The sequence below is a fragment of the Leucoraja erinacea genome, chromosome 9 (genome assembly GCF_028641065.1).
Source record: "Leucoraja erinacea ecotype New England chromosome 9, Leri_hhj_1, whole genome shotgun sequence".
Classification (NCBI taxonomy): domain Eukaryota; kingdom Metazoa; phylum Chordata; class Chondrichthyes; order Rajiformes; family Rajidae; genus Leucoraja; species Leucoraja erinaceus.
The window spans coordinates 49,322,611-49,347,756 of NC_073385.1; the positions used below are offsets into that span (position 1 = coordinate 49,322,611).

The following is a 25,146-nucleotide window of genomic DNA, read 5'->3' on the forward strand; positions in this document are numbered from 1 at the left end:
GACCAACTTTTCCCATCTACACCAGTCCCATCTGCATGCATTTGCCCAATATCCCTCAAAACCTGTCCTATCCATGTACCTGTATAAATGTATCTTAAACATTGCAATAATACCTGCCTCAACTACCTCCTCTGGCAACTCGTTCCATACATCCACCAGCCTTGGTAAAAAATGTCACCCCTCAGGTTCCTATTAAATCTTTCCCCCCTCACCTTAAGCCTATGTCCACTGGTTCTTGATTCCCTTACTCTGGGAGAGACTCTGTATGTCTACCCGATCTATTCCCCTCATGATTTTGTACACCTCTGTAAGATAACCCTTCATCCCCACATTGAATGGCGGTGCTGGCTCGAAGGGCCAAATGGCCTACTCCTGCTCCTTTTGTCTATATCCTCCTGCGCTCCAAGGGATAGTTCTAGCCTGCTCAACCTCTCCTTATAACCAAGACCCTTGAGTCCCAGCAACATCCTCATAAATCTGCTTCAAGCTTGACAACATCTGTCCTATAACATGGTGCCCAGAACTGAACACCATACTCTAAATGCAGTTTCACCAACATCTTATATACTGTAATTGACCTCCCAAATGGTATACCCAATACTCAGTATTTGATTCATTTATAATACTGGGAAGAAAACGTAGATTCAGAATTTGCAGTCACTAATGGGGATATTAGGCCTTATAATGGAGAAAATCTTACATTCATGGAATATGCACATGTGCAGTTAAATGCAGAAATCCAGAAGTGTTATCAGTATTATCTGCTTCACTAGTATGAGCCGCTCCCCATCTTCTCCAGGGTAATCAGAATTCAGTGAATTACTTTCAGATATTCAGGAACCAGCTCACTGTTTAAACCACTTAGCATGTTACTGTTTGCTAAATAAGTTGTAACTGATGAATTAAATAGTATAATGAACCAAATCTCTTACTATTCCTTACTTTTGCATTATGTTGAGTTTCAAATATTCATTTCAAAATCCCATGGCTTTTAATGTAATGAAAGGAGTTATTTGTTTAAGTTCATGATATTTCAGCTCCTACTTTTATTGCCCATGTTTGCTTCAATCAAAATGCTTAATGGGCTTGTTAAAGCAACAAGATGCTGCCTGACCAGCTGAGATACCCCACCACTTTGTGTCCTCTTGTGTGGTAAACAAACATCTGCAGTTCTTTGCTTCTATTCTTCTCAACTTGTTGACTGCCTTCAGAATGACTTGTTAGTCCAGCAATGTAACAGTTGCTGGAAACCAGAGCTTTCCTCACAGCCAACACGAGACATTGACGAAGGCTATGAATGGGGAAAATCTGTGCTTTAATAATCTATACCATCTGCATGGATAGCTTTCCTGAAGTGCAGGGGTGATGGCCATTGCACTGCCATGGGCTATAAAATCTAGACCATTAATTTTCAATCAGCATCGAAGCGAAATTTCTGTATTCCTGTTTGCTTTTCGTTTCTTGCTGCCGCAATGCAACGCTACACAGTACAGTCCCGTAATAGATTTGCAAGGGTGGGTCGACTCAATAAAACTACAAAACCACACAGTTACTATGCATCACCAAGAAGAGGTAGTGAAGTTTTTAAAGAGCACTAGGTGGTAAATTTGATCAAGTGCATGCTCAGATCTTGTCGGATGCTAGGGTGTAAAATGTTCCTTGCAGAGATGCTTGCATCATCTTTAGCCACAGATAAAAAATGGGAGGATAGAGGGTGGTTAATGTAGCATCATTATTTAAGAAGGGTAGCAAGGAAAATTCAAGGAAGGATACACAAGGACAGATCTGAAGAAGCGTCCTGACCCAAACATCACTGATCCATGTTCTCCCAGAGATGCTCCCTGACCCGCAGAATTACTCCAGCACTTTCTGCCTCTTTTTTAAGCCAGGAACTACTGGCCAGTGAGCCTCATTCAGCGCAAAAGTTAGGATGTCATGTCTGTTTGATTGATTGGCAGATACAGTGCGGAAACAGGACCTTCAGCCCATTTAATCCACACCGACCATTAATCACCAGTTCAAACGAGTTCCATGTTATCCCCCCCCTACACACAGGGGGAAATTTACAGAGGCTAATTGTAAAGAGGAGTCATGAACACGTTGTGTCTTTACTACTTTTTTTTAATATAACATAACCGTTGCTGCCCTAGCTGTACGTGGTCTGTCACCCGAGCTAGAGAGCGATCAATGGGTGGGGAGGTTGCAATTATACTTCTGATATGGGGAGTGGTTAGTAGTGGTGAGGTCACTATATTAAAGGCACATGCACATGATCTACACTAATTAACCTACAAACTCGCATGTCTTTGGGATGTGGCAGGAACCAGAAGCACCTAGAGGAAATCCACATGGATACATGTAGAACATGTAAAATAGTAAGATTAAACGAGTACTTACCAGTACGAAGTTTGATCTGTATTTTATGAGGAGTTACGATGAGGGATTACGTGAAGAACCCACCCAGCGCGCAGGCGCGGCATACTTCCAAGCAGCGGTGTGGAATCACAGATAGACACTAGTTGAAGTAAAGATAGTGAAGACCAACGAGACATTAGTCCGAATTTGATCTATATAATGAGGGTGGGAGCGGAGGGCACGTAATCCCTCATCGTAACTCCTCATAAAATACAGATCAAACTTCGTACTGGTAAGTACTCGTTTAATCTTACTATTTTACTTCGGAGTCACGTGAGTGACTACGTGAAGACTTCAAAGGTCTGTGATTTCAAACCGTGTAACAGTTATATCACTCACTGCCGAAAGATCATCGAGGGAGGAAGTGGTAGCTAGAGACCAACAAGTTTGTTTAGTTATAAAAGAAATATTTATTAACTATAACAAAAAACAAAATAGCTCCCATGGGCTTTAAATCATAACTTTGCGGTTTTTAAAACGGTATCCGCAAAGACGTCCTGTTCCATCAGCGGTTTGTTGTAAAATCGTTGGAATGTCGATTCCCTTGACCATCCCGCTGCTCTGAGGATGTGGTCGAGGGGAACCTGCATCCTATCCGCCGCTGAGGTGGACGCTGCCCTGGTTGAATGGGATTTAAAAACATTTGTGTTAATCCCTGCCATGCTGAGGACCTGTTTCAACCATCTGGATAATGTTTGGCTGGTTACCCGTCCAAAAGGCTTTCTGTGGCTAACCCATAAGGCTTTCTCTCTCCCTCTTAGCGTTTGGGTTGTGTCTAGATAATGATGAAGGTGGGTCACCACACACAGCCTAGGTTCTGGAGGGTAAGCCCGGAAGATCAACGGGGAGTTTGATGTACCTGGTCTACTTTGTTTTACCAACCCCGGCATGGTGAAAGTAATGGTATCTGGGGTGGTCACCATGTAGTTCAGATTAAGCTGATGGAGCGACTGAAACCTTTGAGCTGAGACAAGCGCCATGAGCATGAGGGTTTTGTAAGTGGCCTGTTCCAGGCTCAGGGATCCCACCGGAGGCCAACCTCGAAGGTGTGTGAGAGTACTGTTCCCATTTCCTGATGAAGGTCAGGTACTGTTTCTTGGTGGAAACTCGCAGGGATGCCGACATGGTGGTGATTGTTCTGTCTGATAACCCCAATCCCCGGTAAGGCCTGTTCAAAATCTGGAAACCAGGAGTTTCAATTTTTGGTGGCATGGATGGCTAATGCCAGTTACCGGGTGAGTCAATAATTGGGGGTGGTGTTGAAGGACCATTGGTGTCTCTACCACCATGTCGTGGAACATTGGGAACCATGGTTGGGTAGGCCAGTCGGGCACGACCAGAATGCCAGAGGCTGAGTCTGCCTGAATTTTCTGGAGTACCCGACTGATGAGGCAGAAGGGAGGGAAAGCATAGAAAAAGAAATTTCCCCAGTCCAGCGTGAAGGCATCTACCGCTGCTGCCTCTGGGTCTGGTTCCCAAGCCACATACATGGGTAGTTGGTGATTTAACCTAGACGCAAACAAATCTATATCTGGCGTACCATATTGCTTGATAATTTTAGCAAATAATTTTGGGTCCAACATCCATTCGATGTTGTCGTTGAATTTTTCGTGACCTGGTGTCCGCCACTAAATTTAGCTTGCCTGGTAAATAGGCAGCTGATAGCCAAATATGTCTCTCGACACACCATTGCCAGATTATAGCAGTTAATTTGTCGCATGATACTGATTTAATGCCACCCATGTGCTGGATATAAGATACTGCCGTAGTGTTGTCGATCATAATTCTAACATGCACGTGTCGCATACCAGATGCATATGCTTTTAGCCCATAAAAGGCGGCGAGCATTTCCAAAAAGTTAATGCCCAGTGATTGTAGTAGCGATGCCTCTGAGTTAGTCCATCTGCCACCTGTGCTGTCTTTGGAGTTAGTAGCTCCCCAGCCTAAAGCACTGGCATCCGTTGCAATGGTTATGTTAGGATTGGTTACGGTGATAGGACTGTGACTGTGCCAAATATTGTCAACCCACCACTGAAGTTCTGATTTGGCTTCAGCGGGTAAATCCATTTTGCGATCATAATGCCCCCTATGAAGGCGTAATGCATGAGTCCTTGCTCTTTGTAAATTTTGATAATGCAAGGGCCCATGTTGGGCAGCCGGAAATGCTGCTACTATAGAGCCAATAACTCTGGCTACATGCCGTATTCTAGGTTGCGGTGTGGCAATTAAATGGCTACAAGCTTCAATGAGTGAAACTGTTTTGTTTCTGGGCAGAGTGACAGTCATGTGAATCGTTGTCAATAGTGAAGCCTAAGTAATCCATGTTAGTAGTAGGCTCCAATATTGATTTATCTGGGTGGAGGATAAAACCCAAAGTTTCAAGGAGTTGTTTAGTGGCTAACACTCCTGCGACAGCTTGTTCCCGTGTTCTTCCTAATATGAGAACATCGTCCAGATAGGCCACTACTAAATGTTTTAGTTCTCTCAATTTCTTCATGGCCACTTTAAGAATTTTCGTAAATAGTCTGGGAGCTGTCGTTAAACCATTGGGCAAAGCTCGGTACTGCCATAGCTGGCCCCTCCAGATAAATTTCAGATATTTAAAGTAATCTTTATGAATGGGTACCAAATAGTAAGCATCTTTGATATCTATGCTTGCCATGTAGTATCCCTTGGAGATCAGTTGTCTGGCAGTGACAAATGTCTCCATTTTGAAATGTTGATACTCAACAGACTGATTGAGTGATGTCAGATCAATAATAATGCGACATCCACCATCTTTTTTGGTTTTGAGAAAAATATTTGATACAAATTCTTGCGGCTCGTGTGTGGTCATTTCTATGATGCCTTTAGCCACGAGCCGATCAAGTTCAGCTTGTCCTTCTACCTTCTCAACTGCCGAGGGAAGGAACACCCTTTGGGGCATGTGCTGAACTGGCGGTTCTACGCCTGGTTTGAATTCAATCTTGTATCCACTAATACTGTTGAGTATAAACTGATTGTTAGTAAGGGAGCACCAAACATGCTTGAAGAACCTCAAACGTCCCCCTGTTAATACTACACCCTTTGTCTGTGTATGTTGACAGGAACCAGACCCACCTACCTCCATGTTCACTTGTGGGGTCGTTTCCGGTGGGTCTGGCCCAAGGTTGTCCGTGTTGGTGCTGCGGTGGGGCGGCGCATCTTCCCACGGCTCCGCCCTGGGCCCCGCTCTAAAAAAGAGCACTGGGGGTAGTGGGAGGCGGTCACCAGGCTTTCACCAGCTCGGTATCTGCTGGTGGCTGCCGAGGCGTGCGGCCAACTGGGTGTCTTCGCCCTGCTCGGTCCTGGCCCTGCCCTCATGAGGCCTACTGGTTTTGCCGCCTCTTCCAACTCCTTGAGCCTTTTGGCCAGATCCGCACCAAATAGCAGCGCCTGTCGTTCGGGCGCTGGAGCTTTACAGAGGCCGGCATATGTTGGGTTGAGGGCAGGCCTGATGTTGTCCCGCCGTAGGTTGTTTAGCTCATACGTGGTGCTGCACATCAGTGCGAGGGCATCCTGCTGGGGTATGGTCAGGTCTTCATCCCCAACGGACCGAGCAAAGGCGGTGACGGCTGCTGAGTGGAGCTTCAGGACTCGCTGCATTTTGACCTCCTGAGCCCTTATGTGCTGCCCCAGCTGGTTCCAGATCTGCCCATTTACCGTCTTGACCCTCAGCGCCTCGCAATTTTCGGGCGCGATGTAGTTGTCAAGGGCCTGCTGGACAGCCTTGTCCTGCAGCGGGTTGTTGGACAGCCTGTTTATAGTTGCCGCCATTCTGGGTGGCAACACCATCCCAGTTGTTGGTGGTGCCGCATATCGGCCCACTACACCCAGTAGCTCTTCTTCCGGCACGCCCGGCATGCTGACGATATCCTCCGCCTGCCCTTGGGATAGGCCAGCCCAGCCCTGGCCTCCCTTACTGCCCTCGAATATAGAGGGTACAGAAGGGTGTGGAGAGGAGGAGGCCAAAGCCCGTCCTCCTGGGAGATGCCGCATCTCCTCATTAATCATACGCTCGAGGAGCTGCCTCATGCAGCTTATCCGAGCGTCTCCCCTTTTCGGTGGGGGAGAGTGTTCCCGTTCCTCCGAATCATCGGAGGACACCGGCCGGTCGGTTTTCTGTGTCGCCTTCCTCCCTGTGCGGGGCGTTGAGATCTGCAGCACTGGGGGCGGCTCGGTGTCGGGTGAGCGGGAGCGTTGAAAAAGCTCCTCCGCTGCGAGAGGCTGCCGTCCCGCTATGGACCCGTCCTCGGGTGGAGTAGGGCAGGCAGTCCTCCTGGCTGGTCGCTTGCGAGAGGCCATTATTCTCTCTAGCGCGACTCTGTAACAAAAAAGGCACTTACCTGAGGTCTCGTCTTTATGCTGCAGCTGGAGAGCCTGGCTCCAGCTGCTGCCGCTGTTGCACTGCTGACGTAATGCCGCGCCTGCGCGCTGGGTGGGTTCTTCACGTAGTCACTCACGTGACTCCGAAGTAAAATCCAAACATATAGCACCCAAGGTCAGGATTGTACCCAGTTCTCTGGCGCTATGAGGCAGAAGTTCTACCAGCTGCACTACTGTGCCACCAACTGGTTACCCTGCTATAGATGGACACCATTAAATTGGAAAGGGTGCAAAAATATTTACAAGGATGTTACCAGTTTAGAGTATTTGGGGAGTATGAAGGCATTGGTTTACGGTGCTCGTAGGCATCCGGAGACAGTCCGCAGGGCACTGGTGAGGGCAGCATCCAGCTTCTTGGCGTGAGGGCTATGGCACCAGTCCAGGGCGCAGTACTCGGCGGCTAAGAACACCAGGGCCACTGTGGACATGTAAACCAACTGCCCGTCCTCGCTGGCATCGCCCCAGCCAACATCAGACAAGAAGCAGCCACGCTGGCCCTCTCTCAAAAGGCACAGAACAGTGAATCCCACCTCCTCCATCAGATCGTCACAGAGACACCACAACGAGTGCGCCTGAAGTCACGGCACCCCTTTGCCACGCAAGCCCAAGAGCTGCTCTGCACAACATCGGCTGACTAGGTCAAGACAAGATGGCCGCCTAGGCCGCCTAGGTCAAGACAAGATGGAGAGACCAGTGGAAGCCAGCGGAACCATCTAGGCTGCACCATTACATCAATGACCCCATGGATGTCCCTGCCCCGAAAGCAGTGGACAACCCTCAACCGCTTGAGGACAGGCATCGGACGCTATGGAGTAGCGATGAAGAGGTGGGGCCTCGTGGACAGCGCCTCCTGCGAGTGTGGGGACCCAACACAGACAGTGGAGCACATAGTCACCAGTTGCCCCAAACACCGGCCACCGAATGGTGAACGAGGTCTAATTGACCTGGACGATGACACGTTGGCCTGGCTCGCCTCAACGGAGCTGCAGGTCTAAAAGACATACGACAGAAGAAGAAGAAGGTTTAAGGTGCGAATGGAAAGCTTTAGAAGAGAACAATTACAACATTTAAAACTCACTTGAACAGATTTTAGTTTAGTTTTGTTCAAAGATACAGTGCGGTAACAGGTCCTTCAGCCCACCGTGTCCGCGCCGACCAGCGATCCCTGTAGCACTTTCCTACACACTAGGGCCAATTTTGTAATTTTACCAATGCCAAGTAACCTGCACACCTGTACATGTTTGGAATGAGGGAGGGAACCGGAGCACCTGGAGAAAACCCACATGATCACGGGGAGAACGTACAAACTCTGTACAGATGGAACTCGCAGTCAGGATAGAACCCGGGTCTCTGGCGCTGTTAGGCAGCAACTCTACCACTGCGCCGCCCAAAAATGTTTGGAGGAATATTGGCCAGGTGAAGAAGGTGAGTGGGACAAGCTTGATTAGGCAACTTGGTTGGCATGGACAAGATTGACCAAACGGCCTATTTCCCTGCTGTCTAACGCTATGGCTGTGCTCAGGCTCATCCAATGATGTCACTTCATCTGTGCTATTCACTGCTAACATTGAACTGCACTGTACAATTACAAAATAAAACACGGAGCAAAACAGGAAAAAATGATTGAAATCAAGCGCGAAGTACGTGGACGAATTTATAAAAGATCAGGAAATGCCAATTTCAGGATTGCATTCTCTCCAATACCGGGGTTGAGTTGAAATATTCTTCAAAGTAGAATTAAAGCAATCATGAGTAAAAATTCTATCAAGAATTCATTCCAATGTGTTTTGGAAATTGTAAGAATTCATGAATGAAAAATCTGAATTAAGTAGATTCCTTCTTCAATGACAATCACGATACGTGCGCAGCATCAAACTTTCAACATCCATCGTTTAACCAGATACAACATACAATTGTACATCAAGATAAGCAATGAATCAACCAGGCATCATTGTGTTGGTTGCAATGATGTTCTACACATTCATAATCCAAAGTAAACAATAACAATCTCAATCTGCAGATGGGTTTAAGATTTGCCAAAATTCCTTATGGAGAGAGGGAGTGAGTGGGAGAGAGAGGGGAGAGTGGGGGGGGGGGGGGGGGGGGGGGGAAGGCTGGGAGAAAGAGGAAGGGGGGAAGCAAAGGTGGGGGAGAGAGGGAGAAGGAGATGGAGAAGTGGGAGGGAGAGAGAGGGAGGGAAGTAGGGAGAGAGGGGATGGGGAGAAAGAGAGGGGGGGAGCAGGGGAGGTGGTGAGAGGGAAATTGGGACATGAGGGGTGGGATCCAAGGGGAGGACATTGGGGATGAGAGGGAGGGTTGTGGATGAGAGGAATGAGGAGGAGACAAGAGGGAGGGCACCGTGGGATGGGGCTGAGAAATGCGGGAAGGGGTGGGGAGCGAGGGAAGGGGTTAGAAAGGGATTGGGTGTTTGGAGGAAGGGTTTGTCAGAAGGAAGGGACAGAATAGTTATCCTAAATTATAGTTAAGGAGGCCAACATTTCACATTTCATATAAAGTGATCAATTGGTCCACCAGTGAGGGGGTACCCCTGATCTGCCCACCTACTGCATTGCGGATGTCGTACATTTTCTCTGTGACTGTCGTGCTGCAATGCTGTAAAACAATATTCTGTGGACTGGTATTTTTCTCTAAGCCCAACCTTTTGAACTTGTCTCGGGCTTGACTGTACTCATGTTATCTGAATGGTGGCCGATTAGTAAAAGGGGAGATGCAACGAGACCTGGGTGTCATGGTGCACCAGTCATTGAAAGTAGTCATGCAGGTGCAGCAGGCAGTGAAGAAAGCGAATAGTATGTTAGCATTCATAGCAAAAGGATTTGAGTATAGGAGCAGGGAGGTTCTACTGTACAGGGTCTTGGTGAGACCACACCGGGAGCATTGCGTACAGTTTTGGTCTCCTAATCTGAGAAAAGACATTCTTGGCATAGAGGGAGTGCAGAGAAGGTTCACCAGACTGATTCCTGGGATGTCAGGACTTTCATGTGAAGAAAGACTGGATAGACTCGGCTTGTACTCGCTAGAATCTAGAAGATTGAGGGGGGATCTTATAGAAACTTACAAAATTCTTAAGAGGTTGGACAGGCTAGATGCAGGAAGATTGTTCCCGATGTTGGGGAAGTCCAGAACAAGGGGTCACTGTTTAAGGATAAGGGGGAAATCTTTTAGGACCAAGATGAGAAAACCATTTTTCACACAGAGAATGGTGAATCTCTGGAATTCTCTGCCACAGAAGGTAGTTGAGGCCAGTTCATTGGCTATATTTAAGAGGGAGTTAGATGTGGCCCTTGTGGCTAAAGGGATCAGGGGGTATGTAGAGAAGGCAGGTACAGGATACTGAGTTGGATGATCAGCCATGATCATATTGAATGGCAGTGCAGGCTCGAAGGGCCGAATGGCCTACTCCTGCACCTATTTTCTGTTTCAATGTTTCTATGTATCTTATAATTTGATTTGACTGGATAGCACGCAAACTAAAGCTTTTTGCTGCATCTCGGCTCTCATAACTATAATAAACCAATACATATGGGCCCATTTCATCTTTTAAATATATAATAAATTAAAGTTCATGCAAATAATCAGACCACTTCATGAAAATTATGTAGAAAATGCCCATGGACCGCATAAATAATCCATTAAAGCATGACTCATTAACCATTTTCATGAGTTAAACACCAGATTACTTTCATTCAATAGATACAGGTTCACTTAATCCTGAAATCATGTACTGTGGTTTGATCAGTCATTAAAATGTATTCATTTCCAAACTTTAAAAGCACTCCAAGCCATTAAATGCTAACTAATCTCATACCAGGGCACTCTTGCTTGTAACTCTATCAGACTTCTAATCAAATTTTATTCGTCTAAGAGGAAATCTTACTCTCCGAGTGCAATTTCTGACTTGGCTAACAAATGCTGATTTCGAGCAGTGTGTGGCAGAACATTGGCACCTCCACATTAATCCCAGCTTCAGAAGACCAGACCTCAAGCCTGTTCTGGGGAATGAAAAATAAGCCTGCAATTCATACTGCCAGAAGCTTCAGTGCCACTTCTTGGAAACAGAAAACCTTGTACCAAGTCAGACCATGAGACTGTAACCCAAACTTGATCCCACAGGTACAAGGTTGCCTGTTCCCAAGAAGTGGCCCAGCAGCTTCTGGCAGTATGAACTGCAGGTTTATTCTTCAAGAAATACTGCAACTAAAAGGGAAAAAGTCCAAATGGATCAGTTCCCTCCTGATTGTTATCATGTGAACCTGCATGCTGCTAATTAGTTTAATGCACATCACTGTCAGGTCTAGGTCTTACTCTATTAATGTGCATACATTCACACTTTTCACACTGCACAGCGATCTGAAGAGGGATCTAGTAAAATCTTGCACATCCTTACTAAGGCAAACTAATTTCCAACATCTTAACTAAATTCTTGATTAGTACGGGTGTTAGGGGTTATGGGAAGAAGGCAGGAGAATGTGGTTGAGATGGAAAGATAGATCAGCCATGATTGAATGGCGGGGCAGACTTGATAGGCCGAATGACCTAATTCCGCTCCCGTAACTTATGAAGGCTAAAGGGCCTGTCCCACTTACATGACCTTGGCACGCAGATTACCCGACCTCGTCGTCGCGTTGAGGCGCACGGGCATCGTATGGCTGCGCGGGACCGGTCCCACTGAGAAGCGCGGAGGGATATGTAGTTGATCGTGACATCGAGCAGCACTCCGAAATTTTTGTAGTGAACAAAATCTTCGTGCGCCAACGCCTGTCACGTAACTGACGGCCAAAGTGGGACAGGCCCAAGACCCTGGGGCGACGCAACTTCTCACCTCCAACAGCAGCAGAAGCAGGCAAACGATTGCCGAATTCGGCCTGGGGCTCACGGCCGTTGCGGTCCGGATCCGCCCCCACTTGTACTCCCAGACCGGGGCCAAGAAAATTGAAGATGGACACAAAATTCTGGAGTAACTCAGCGGGTCTGGCAGCATCTCTGGAGAGAAGCAATGGGTGACGTTTCAGGTCAAGACCCTTCTTTCAGACTGAAGAAGTGTCTCGACACGAAACGTCACCCATTGCTTCTCTCCAGAGATGCTGCTGGTCCCACTGAGTTACTCCAGCTTTGTGTCCATCTTCAAATTATGTAATGCACTCCAGATGGCTGTGCGGGCGCATTAAATCGCTCGTGACCTTCGTGGGACCGTCGCGGCTCAACGCGACCACAAGGTCGCGTAATTAGCATGCCAAGGACACGTAAGTGGGACAGGGGCTTAAGTATACGGCACTGCTCACTGCACCAGCAGATACCAATTAAACAACACAGAATGCAGATCAAATCTGACAAACTGATTGACTTGCAGCAAAATACAACTTCTGGAGGAATTCAACAACGTTGCTGGAGGGAAAGTGAAAGGAATTTCCCACATTACAGATCAAGAGCCTGCATCAGCACTGAGAATGGGTAATGGAGATAGCTGGTATAAAGAGAGGGAGAGGTGCAGGGGGGAATGTGAGGTTGGGGCTGGTAGGTGGACTGAAGAGGGGTGGGGAACAATACGTGGATGGAGCCAGGTGTGGAGAGACCCCTCTAGTTGAAGTTGGAGAACAGAGGCTGGAGGGTGAAGAGTGGGTACACAAAAGACTACAAGTGCTTGAATATAAAAATAAGAAAGGTGATAATGGGGATGATTTAAGGCAGAGATGGGAGTGGAGAGGGCCAAGAACTGACAGATTGGTACGGGGATGGATAAGGGCATTTAAACTGGCATTTATCAGGCAAATTAGTTTTAAATTTAGGATTAACAATACCTCCAGTTATAAAAAATATATATTCAGAGGCACATTGAAAAAGCATGCAGGGTATTAGACCAAAATTAATCACGTCAGGCACAAGATTTACCTCTGAGTAATGCTGAGGAAATCCACCATGATACCATCTACAAAATGCTCTACAGTTACTTACCGAGGCTACTCCAACTTCATCTCTCTAACTCAATAATCAAGATGGAGAAGGGCAGCATATGCAAAGGCACCCCACATCTCCTGTAGCAGACTATCCTGACATTGCTGCTCCATCACACAAACCAACCTCCCTTCCATTCACTCCTCACGCTGCCTCTGCAAAGCTAGCAGTATAATCAAGGATAAGCCGCACCCCGGCCACCCCCTCTTCCATCAGACAAAAGATATAGACATCTGAAATGCACACCTCCAGATTCGGGAGCAGTTTCTTCACAGCTGTTATCTGGCAATTGAACCATCCTACCAACAACTAGAAAGCAGTCCTAAATTACTTTCTACCTCATTGGAGACCCTCGCGTTGAGCCTTGTTGGTCCCGTGAAGGTCGGGCGCGATTACATGCGTACGCACAGCCGTCTGGAGCGCGTGACGTCATTTGAAGATGGACACAAAGCTGGAGTAACTCAGCGGGACCGGCAGCATCTCTGGAGAGAAGCAATGGGTGACGTTTCGTGTTGAGACTCTTCTTCAGTCTGAAAAGAAGGGTCTTGACCCGAAACGTCAACCATTGCTTCTCTCCAGAGATGCTGTCGATCCCGCTGAGTTACTCCAGCATTTTGTGTCTATCTTCAATTTCCTTGGCCCCGCTTTGGGAGTAGAAGTGGGAGCGGATCCGGACTGCAATGGCCGTGAACCCCAGGCCGAGTTCGGCGATCATTTCCCTGCTTCTGCTGCTGTTGAAGGTGAGAAGTTGCGTCGCGCCAGGGTCTTGGGCCTGTCCCACTTTGGCCGTCAGTTCCGCGACCGGCCGTTGGCGCACAAAGATTTTGTTCACTACAAACGTTGGTAGGTCATTTCGAATGGAGATGAGGAAAAGCGTTTTCACCCAGAGAGTTGCGAATCTGTGGAATTCTCTGCCTCAGAAGGCAGTGAAGGCCAATTCTCTGGATGCTTTCAGGAGAGAATTAGATAGAGCTCTTAAAGATAGGGGAATCAAGGGATATGGGGAGAAGGCAAGGAATGGAGTACTGATTGTGGATGATCAGTCATGATCACAGTGAATGGAAGTGTTGGCACTAAGGGCCGAATAGCCTACTCCTGCACCTATTGTCTATCGAACCTGATTCGTGAGATTGTAGCCTGAAGCTGCACACGTGGGAAAGATAGACACAAAATGCTGGAGTAACTCAGCGAGACAGGCAGCATCTCTGGACACAAGCGTGAAAGCTACTCTGCAAGATGTGTGGAGGTATGAGTTGGTTAAATAGGATCTCTCGTCCTGCAGCAATTCAGCATTTGATCCGGGCTCTAATAAGCTTTGGCAAGTTTCTCAGATTATTGTGAAATCAGTCCAATCAAAACACTTTCCAGCTCTGGCCATGCTCCTTGAGACACGAAGAGGTCTCCACATTTATATTCTTCTCAAGTAGCTTCCCTGTAACCATGCATGACTACCGTCAATGGCCTGAAATGAATTTGATCAGTCTCAGAGCATTCAAAGCAATTATGTTATTTCACTTCAGGTTATGAAGGGATTTTAAGATGAAAAGTCATTGCTTCCTTCACTTAAACCCCTTTCAATAACGGCAGAACATCAAGCAGTCTTGCTGGCTTATATGAGTCTTTTGCAAACCTCGAGTCAGGCTGAGCAATTTTGGGAAGAGCTTATTGAGATAATATGCACTTCAGAATACCATAGAATTGCACAGTCAGAGTTCTGCAGCACAGAAATGGGACCGTCGGCCCACTATACCCATGCAGAGTAACGTCCTATTGTATATTCAAAAATGACGCACATGCTGGAGTAACACAGTGGGTCAGGCAGCATCTCGGAGAATATGGATAGGTGATGTTTCGAGTAGGGATCTTTCTTCAGATTCTTAATTGGTTCCAATCTGAAACGTCACCTGTCCAAGTTCTCCAGATATGCTGCCTGACTCGCTGAGTTACTCGAATACTTTGTGTTCCTTGTTTATGCTTGCAGTTCCTTGTTTCCATTTTTTAATATTAATCCCAGTTACTGATACATATTCTGAATCCAGCATGTTCTGTTAATGCAAATGCTCATCTAGATACTAAAATATTGTGCGAGTTCCTATCTCCACCACCTACTTGGGCTGTGTATTCTAGATCCCACCTCCAATCCTCTCCGAACTTACGCTGTGTAGTTTTAGGTATTTCTGCAGCAGGGAAGCTCTATCTCTGCCCGTCTTCATTTTGAATACCTCTCAGATCCCCCCAAATCTCCTCCGTCCAAGGAAAACTATGCCTTTTGAGCCATTCCCCATGATGGGTGGCACAGGAGTGCAACTGTGGACTGCTGCCTCACAGCGGCAGAGACCTGGGTTCGATCCTGACCATGGGTGCTGTCTGTATGGAGTTTATACGTTCTCCCCGGGTCAACATGCGTTTACTCCAGGTGCTCCGGTTTCCTTCCAGACTCAAAAAAACATACAGGTTTGTAGTTAATTGGCTTCTGTAATGAGTCGACTCGAACACACATCAAGATACAACACATATTGTAACTTTGTCCCTAGTGCGTGTATGTTAGTGGGCGGGGCGATCGCTGGTCAGCAGAGACTTGGTGGGCCGAAGGGCTTGTTTCCACACTATATCTCTATGGTCTAAACTGAAATGTCTCACATCGTTCTGGTGAATCTCCTGTGCAGTCTCTCCAGGACAGTCACACCCTTCACATACAATAACAATCAGACATAATACACCAGATATGGATAAACAATATTTTATGAAGTTGTACCATAACCTTCCTGCTCTTCTACACTCTGTCCCAGCTAATGAAAGCAAGTATCCTGCATGCCTTCTTTGCCATCTTATTTTTGTGTGCTTGCTGTATCAGGGATTCTTGTACACCAGGGTCCCTGTGTTCTTCGATCTTCGTCAAGGTTTTACCATTTGTGTGTTCAACCCAGCCTAGTCTTCCCAACATGCATCACCTTGCACTTCTCAGGATTAAATTCCACTAGACCAAGTGCAGACCCGTTGGGTCTGCTCCCCCAATGGTGTGATTCCCCCAACCCAATATTCCACCATGCACCCGTCTCCTCCAATGGAACTGAAGCCGTTGCCAAATGTAAGTTTCCAGCACTCCCCTGCCTCCCTCAATTGCACCTCCCCTGCCTGCTGCAGCAGTGAAAAGTTCAGTGTTCCTGTCTTGCAACTTTGTTTCGAAGTGTGTTGGAAGCTGATAGGAAGGAGCAGCCGTCAACGAATCAAAAGGCAGGAAGGGATCCGTACTGCAGGCGGACGGATGGATTTGAGTTTTATATATTAATAGATTTGCCACTACTCTGTCCATTTTACTGAGTGATAAACTATCAATAGCCTGCACCTATCCACACCACAATCAACAATCCGTAAAACTATGCTTGCATCCAAATTGTTAAAGCATATAACAAACAGTAAGTCTTTTGCTAACCTAAAGACAGGCTGAGCAATTTTTTGGGAAGGGCTTATTGAGATAATATGCACTATATCTTCGAATCACAGTCAGATTTCTGCAACAAAATAATGGATCCGTCAGCACACTACATCCGTGCAGCGTAACAAGTTCTCTTGGATATTAAGAAACACCACTGAGTACTTGAGTAACCCAGCATCAACATCCATAATACACCACTGAAATTAGATTTCTAATGACAAAAAAACACTCCACCATTTTCCACAGCCTTCTAGAAGGCTGTGGAAAACGGTGGCCATGGAAACCCGTCAACTTGCCATGGAAACCCGTGGGCTCTTAACATTTGTACCAGATTCTCCTATGGGACCTTGGGTCATTTTATGTAATGACATTAACGACACTGCCCTCATCAAATACATTTGTTACTTCTTCAAATCTACAACTAAGTTAGCCAGACAGAACTTACGAAAACAAAGCCGTGCTGACTATTTTTGATTACCCCGACCCTGCAGGGGTACAGGTGTGGAACAGCCATACAGCTTAAAGCAACTTGCCTCAAAGTACAGGATTTTAGAAGTTTTTTTAAAAAGTAATTGTGTTCATAAATTATATTTTTAGAATTAATTAAATATTATACAACAACTACTGAAGCATATTGCGCCTCTTGAAGCTTATCTAGAAACTGATTTGGCAGCCAAGGAATTCAGGTGCACCATTCAAAGTTTACTGGTGGTTCCAATGAGCTGTCAAGCCAAACAACAATGTTCATCTAAGTTACACAAAATTGCTGGAGAAACTCAGCGGGTGCAGCAGCATCTATGGAGCGAAGAAAATAGGCGACGTTTCGGGCCGAAACCCTTCTTCAGGCTGATGGGGGGTGGGAGGGGAGAAGGAAGGAAAAAGGGAGGAGGAGGAGCCCGAGGGCAGGGGGATGGGAGGAGACAGCTCGAGGGTTAAGGAAGGGGAGGAGACAGCAAGGGCTAGCAAAATTGGGAGAATTCAACGTTCATGCCATCAGGATGCAAGCTGCCCAGGCGGAATATGAGGTGCTGTTCCTCCAATTTCCGGTGTTGCTCACTCTGGCAATGGAGGAGACCCAGGACAGAGAGGTCGGATTGGGAATGGGAGGGGGAGTTGAAGTGCTGAGCCACCGGGAATTCAGGTAGGTTATTGCAGACTGAGCGGAGGTGTTCAGCGAAACGATCGCCCAATCGCCACTTAGTCTCCCCGATGTAAATCAGCTGGCATGTAGAGCAGCGGATGCAGTAGATGAGGTTGGAGGAGATACAGGTGAACCTTTGTCGCACCTGGAACGACTGCTTGGGACCTTGAATGGAGTCGAGGGGGGAGGTGAAGGGACAGGTGTTGCATTCCCCCTCCCATTCCCAATCCAACCTCTCTGTCCTGGGTCTCCTCCATTGCCAGAGTGAGCAACACCGGAAATTGGAGGAACAGCACCTCATATTCCGCCTGGGCAGCTTGCATCCTGATGGCATGAACGTTGAATTCTCCCAATTTTGCTAGCCCTTGCTGTCTCCTGCCCTTCCTTAACCCTCGAGCTGTCTCCTCCCATCCCCCCGCCCTCGGGCTCCTCCTCCTCCCTTTTTGCTTCCTTCTCCCCTCCCACCCCCCATCAGTCTGAAGAAGGGTTTCGGCCCAAAACGTCACCTATTTTCTTCACTCCATAGATGCTGCTGCACCCGCTGAGTTTCTCCAGCAATTTTGTGTACCTTCGATCTTCCAGCATCTGCAGTTCCTTCTTGAACAACAATGTTCATCCAACCTGGTTGACTGAAGAAGTTATCTCACTTAGAAAAACATCCAATTAACTTTTATCATCCCTCATTGATTTAAAAAAAAATCACTCATTTATGCAGGGTTTTCGTGACACTCATTTTAAATTTGCCTTTTACTCATTTAAACCTCTGTTCCCCAAGCTGAATGTAATGGCTTCAGCTGCTTGACTCTACCCCAAGGCAATACAATTTTCTCAATTTTCCCACTGGTAACTGGTACCTTCCTCAAAATTTTATGCAGTTCATTTAGTTTAAAATAAGTTCCATATCTGCTCTGGTGTGATTTGATCTAATGCCCTCGAGCTTTTGCCTGGTTCTCTGATTTACTCACTCCCAGGCTCACATGGAACTGTTGCCTATTTACACCTCACCATCAATTGTTATCATGAAATGCCTGTGGGGCATTTTGCTGTGTTATATACATGCACACGAACAGTCTTCATTGTGGATGTAATCAATTGGAAGCATCCATACCAAAGTCAAGATTTTGGACAAAGTATTGGTTCATGGAGAAACCATGAGAAACGCAGAATGGGCAAGTTTAAACAGATTCCTGGTTCACTGACTATAAAGCATTAGCAATACGGTGCAGCCAAAGCAGCTTGATCAGATCTTCTGCCCCTTGACTGCCACCATATTTAACCCTATTGGAGAAATTCTCATTGTTCCAGCTATCACCTTCTTAAGGATCTGTCCCACTTAGGCGATTTTTTCGACAACAGCTGGAAAATAGGCTGTCGCCACATGGTCGCAAGGTGATGCGGGGTGACGCCTGTATTGTCACGAGTTGTCTCAAGTGTCGTAACATTTTTCTTGTCGCCGCAGGATTTTGAAATGTTCAAAACCTTTTGGTGACAGTGGGCTCGATGATGCCTGTCTTCTCCTGTCATGGGTGCTGCCGTACGTTGTCGCCAGGAATGATGCCAGGTGACGTTGGTTGTCACCGGGTGATGACCTCGGTGAATTCCATTGGCGACAACTTACGTCATCCTACATCAACCGGCGACGGTACCGGCCGGCGTCAATAGGTCTTCAGTTGTCTTCATTTGTCGCCAACAGGGTCGCAGCTTATCGTAGCTTGTCGCGGGTGGAGGTAGATTGACTTCGGTTGTCGTAGCTTATCGCCGGTGTGGTCGAAGGTTGTCGTAGGTGTCGTCGTGGTTGTCGTAGGTGTGATCGTAGGTAGACGTCCAGAGTCTAGTAAACCGGAATTGTGTTGCCGGTTGACGTAGCTTGTCCTCGACAAGTGGTAGCTTGCTGTAGACATTGTCGTAGAGTGGGTCCATTTTGGCGTCCGGCTACGACTGTGACTGTCGCTGGCAGTCGTCTAAAAAATCGCCTAAGTGGGACAGGCCCTTTACACCTTATTTGCAACCTCGACTAACTTGTCGCCCTCTTCCTCAATCTGTTGAAGTCCTGAACCTGACCTATTAACTGCAGATGCTGCCTGACCTGCTCAGTTTTTCCAGGATTTTCTGTCTTTATTTATTTTCCTACCTCCCTGTGCGTATTGCTCAAAATAACAGGACGTACCTTTAGAAAGGAGATGAGGAGGAATTTCTTTTGTCAGAGGGTGGTGAATCTGTGGAATTCATTGCCACAGACGACTGTGGAAGCTGTCATTGGGTATTTTTAAAGTGGAGATTGGCAGATTCCTGAGGGGTAAGGGTGTCAGGGGTAATGTGAAAAACACAGGAGAATAGGCCGAGAGGGAAAGATAGATCAGCCATGATTGAATGGTGGTAGTATGACCTGAATGGCCCAATTCTGCTCCTATGGCTCATGAACTTGCAGCCTAAATTAAACTCGTTTTGTAAGTGTAACAGGTTACATTACCTTTTGTCTCTTCAACCTTTAAAGATTTGGCCAACAATAAATGCTGTGGTTTGTTCCATGAAATCACTTTTTGCTTTTACCACATACCGGTAAGTATCACGTCTAAAGTTGCAGTAGAGAGCAACTCTTACATTTTAAAAGGCTGATTAGCTTTCCAAAGAAGAATGGCTATTAACTATTTGTGTGCTTGGAGCTTCAATAACTTAACCGTATTGCTTTCTGTATTATGCAACTTGCCATCAGTTTTTCTGGAGTGAAATGGGATATCACCCATCCCGAGAATATTTTATGTCTTGATGGAAATTCAATCAGGCCCATTTGGTTGGGGATTGCTTTTCAAATCCTGACGTTATATCTACTTTCTACTCAGTGAAACATGTCCTGTAATTCCTAGATCAGCACAGATTTCTCAGCCCGGTGCTGGGATACATATCCAGCGATCATTTATCCTCCTCCTCCTCTCAAGCCCTCTTCCCTCCAATACACCAACCCTGCACTTCCAAATCTGATCTATGGCCTAACAGGAGACAAAGTGCTGGAATAACTTAGTGGGTCAGGCAGCATCTCTGGAGGTCATGGCCAGGTGACATTTTGGGTTGGAAGAAGGGGTCCTGATCAGAAACATCAGCTTGAAAAATGGACCTGACCTGAGACCTCACATATCCATGTTTGGACAGAGATGCTACCTGATCCGTTGAGTTACTCCAGCACTTCTGTTATTTTTAGACTCAAGTCTTTAGAGATACAGCGTGGAAGCAGGCCCTTCGACCCACTGCATCCTCTCTCACCAGCGATCACCCCATACATTAGCACGATCCAACCAGCTAGGGACAATTTACAATTTACAGAAGCCAATTGACTTAAAAACCTGTATGACTTTGGATTGTGGGAGGAACCCGGAGGACCCAGTGAAAACCCACCCTCAGCCAAGTGATACTTTCAACAGCAGGCCAATGTTGGTAGCTTGCTACTGAGCTCATCCACCACAAGCATTACAGTGCACAGACACTGTTAGGTCGTAGAAACAAGAAACTACAGATGCTGGTTTACAGAGTCAGAATGCTGGAGTAGCTCAGCAGTTCAGGAATCTTCACAGGAGAACATGGATAGGTAACGTTTCAGGTCAGGACCCTTCTTCAGACTGCAACCGCAGTTGCTGCAATCTGAAGATGGGTCCCGACATGAAACATTGCATATCCATGTTCTCCTGAGATGCTGCCTGACCAGTTGAGCAGCATTCTGTTCCCACTTTTAGGTAATGGTGCTGTTCTCCATGGCAGTACACAACAGCAGAAAAAAAGCACAGATTCTGGAAATTTGAGATAAAATAGAAAATGCTGAAAAAGATGGTCATCAGGCAGCTAGTCCAATAATGTCTGTCAGGAGAGAGGCAACATCATCAGTGCCAAGTTCGGGCAAATTGTGACTGCATTCCCATGACATGCCGTTGACAAGTAATGACGTTTGCTAACATCCTCATTAAAAAAATTATAGATCAATTATTCTCTGCATCCAGCATAATACACTAAATTACAATAATCCATCGACTCTGGTCTTTTTTAACTTTGTGTTCCCTTTCGATTGAATTTCAGATCAAAGTACTCATCCACAAACTGTACCATTGCCATACATAAAACTTCACCACCATCTTCTCCAGACTTTCCTTGCCTTCGCTATCTTCTGGTCTTCAGCTCTTCAGGCTCTACGCTGCACATAACAGCCCCACGCTAATCCCATCCAAGGTTCTCCCACAACCCGTCATATCTCAAGACCTTCTTCAAAACCTATTGCTTTGGCCAAGCTTCTGAACACCTGGCTCTAAATGTTGCACAATCTGTCGATTCTGTTTCTTCTTCTAGAAGGATTTCAGATTCCTTCCTGCGGTGAAGGCACTGCGGCAGTGCAATTACCAAATGACAATAACTTTACAGGAAAGCAAATGGTTTGCAGCAGATTAAGTGATCCTGGAGTTTGACAAAGAGCCAACTGTGTGTGCAGGCTTTATGACTGAGTTACCTTTGCACCTGAATCCACAGTGTTCCTCATCAGTAGTTCCTGCACCAAAACAGATGGTGCACTTTAAAACCTGAATACTATTCACCAAGAATTGATCCTTCATTTTCAGTACAAGGGTACATGCATCGAGATAAATCATTCGCCAGCAACAGGGCCACAATGTTCACGTTACAAGTTGTCATCTTGAAAGAAACGTATTATTATTCTTTTTCCTCCAACCCAACGGACTACATAACCTGGTGCTAGTTTGAATTCTGACCTTTGAAACCCAAGGGAAAATAAAGTAGTTATGCCACAACTGGCCTTAAATGAAGACAGCAAGCAAGCACTGGAGTATTGACGTTCAAAATGCAATAAGCAAACTAATGCATCAACCTTCAAGCACTAAATCTGGCACGTCTTCAGCATGTATAAAAATCCATGTACAATATGGCTGTGATATTAAGATTAATCCTACTCTATTCACAAGACGCGGGAGTAACCACAGTATGAACTACAATTTGATCTCTCCAGGGCAGCCAATAAAGACTTCCTTCTGGAGACCAATCCCTTATGTGGGTCAAGGGTTAGATCTGACAGCAGAATAATAACTAGCCCAGCATCAATAATTGAAAGCAGAAGATTTCATCTTTATGAAGTAATTCCCTCTAACCTCGTGGAAGCCTTGATCATGTGGACCGAAGCAGTTAATAGATTCACGAACCAACCTTGCCTTTGGGGATATTCATTCTGGACATGACAGAGGGGGATTTATTCCCAATTTGCTTCTTGCTTTCAAATTAAAAATAAATTATTGGCAGAAATAAATTAATTTACAGGTTACTGATTGGCAAAACTTTTATGACTTACCATCTTTGTGCTCTCTCCACACTCACAGAAGAGAGAACCTTAGAAACTGATGGCATAGAGAGACCATTCAGGTTTTTTTTTTAAAACGTGGTCTCTGTTCTTTCATATTTTAAAAGGGTCATTCCCCCCAACAACATGTTGATGAAAACACTTTTTTACCTCATCTTCCCATCTACGTTGGGTACAGACAGCACTACCGAGGGGAATAGATACTTTCTCATCAACCTCTGCAGGCCTCTCATAACTTTATATGCCTGATTAATATCTTCTTCATACAATATAAATCAATAGAGAATAAAACCCAACTTCAAATGGTCTCTCCGCCTGATCCTAGTTCTCCTGATTTGGAAACATCTTTTAAATCTCCTCCAGACCCTCTGTAGTTCCATCGCAACTTTCTTATAGTGGGTGATGAGAACTGTACATGGTCTGGCCTAACTAATACCTTAGTTAAATCTTAGAGCAGGACCGTAGTATGTCGTGCAGTGGTCGAGTTGCTGCCTGACAGCACCAGAGACTCTGGTTTGATCTTGACTATGGGTGGTGTCTGTACAGAGTTTGTACATTATCCCTGTAACTGTGTGGGCTTTATCCGGGTTCTCTGGCTCCTCACTCATTCCAAAGTTTTGCAGGTTTGCACGTTAATTGGCTTCTATATATTGTCCCTGGTGTGTAGGATGGAACTAGTGTATGGGTGATTGCTGTTCGGCGTGGACTCGTTTGGCAGAAGGGCCTGTTCTCACGCAACATCTCTAAACTAAGCATGGCTTCCTTGTTTGAAAGAAACAATTAACGGCGGATGCTGGTTCATACCCTCCCGTGAGGGCGGCCCGGGTCGGGGCTGGGACGGCGCTCCCGTGAGGGCGGCCCGGCGCGGGTGTGAGACGGTGCTCTGGTAGCTGAGGCGGCGACTTGAATCCAGGGCTTGGCCACGGGCCAGTAGGCGACATCGTCGGGAGCTCGCAGGTCACAGGCTGGTACCTGTTTTCCGGAGCTCCCAGCAGCAACAGCTGCGTCCGCTGGATTGGAGGGTGGCAGCTTCGACCACCCCGGGCCGCGGAGTTTGAACCGGCCTGTTCGCGGAGCTCGGTGAACCGCGGGACTGACTTATCATCGCCCGGTGGGGTATCGCCTCAGCGCAGAGGGAGAAGAGGAGGGAAGAGACAGTAACCCTAAGATTTTTGCCTCCATCACAGTGAGGAGGTGCCTGGTGAACTCACTGTGGTGGATGTTAATTTGTGTTTATTGTGTGTTTTGTTGCTTATTATTACATGTATGGCTGCAGGCAACGACATTTCGTTCAGACCAAAAGGTCTGAATGACAAATAAAGGATCTAAGATCTAAGTATCTCGACTATTAAAACCAATATTCCATCAATCTTAACTACTTCCACGGAAGAGAAAGATAGCGGTCAAGAGATATGGGGAGAAGACAGGAACTGATTGTGGATGATCAGCCATGATCAAAGTGAATGGCGGTGCTGGCTTGAAGGGCCGAATGGCCTACTCCTGCACCTATTATCTATTGTCTATTGATTTCTGAACATGCACTCCAAGATACCTTTGTTCCTCAGAACTCCTTAATACCATTTATTTTCTATTCACTTGCCTTGCCTTGTTTGCCTTCTCTAAAGGTGCTGACCCACTTACATGTCCTTGGCACGCTAATTACACGACCTCGTAGTCGCGTTGAGGCGCACGGGCATCGTATGGCCGCATGGGGCCGGTCCCACAGAGAAGCGCGGCGGGGTATGTAGTTGTGCGCGACATCGCGCTGGGCTCCGAAATTTTAGTTGCGAACGAAATCTTTGCGCGCCAACGGACTGTTGCGGAACTGACGGCCCAAGTGGGACAGGCCCAAGACCCTGGCGTGACGCAACATCTCACTTTCAACAGCAGCAGAAGCAAGCAAACAATCGCTGAACTCGGCCTGGGGCTCGCGGCCGTTGCGGATCCGGTCCGCCCCCACTTCTACTCCCAGAGCGGGGCCAAGAAAATTCAATATAGACACAAAATTCTGTAGTAACTCAGTGGGACCAGCAGCATCTCTGGAGAGAAGCAATGGGTGACGTTTCGGATCAAGACCCTTCTTTCAGACTGAAGAAGTGCCTCGACCCGAAAGATCACCCATTCTTTCTCTCCATAGGTGCTGCCGGTCCCGCTGAGTTACTCCAGCATTTTACGTCCATCTTCATATGACGTCACGCGCTCCAGACGGCTGTGCGGTCGAATGAAGTCACGCCCAACCTTCGCGAGACCGTCGCGCCTCAATGCGACCACGAGGTCGCGTAATAGCGTGCCAAGGACACGTAAGTGGGACAGGCCCTTAAGTGAGTTACAATCCAGTTCTTTGAATGCCATTGTTACTTTTGTCCCACTCCTTTTCCTTTACTATCAACAACACCGTCTGTTCAGGTATCACTGGCAATGTAGGGTCCTTAA

At 46.6% G+C, this 25,146-nt stretch overlaps 1 protein-coding gene across 7 annotated transcripts in view; it reads right to left on the reverse strand.

The window, feature by feature from the left end:
- The window catches only part of LOC129700355 (alpha-(1,6)-fucosyltransferase-like), a 664,773-nt gene that overhangs the window by 134,493 nt on the left and 505,134 nt on the right, over positions 1-25,146 (reverse strand). The gene's annotated exons all lie outside the window — the stretch shown is intronic.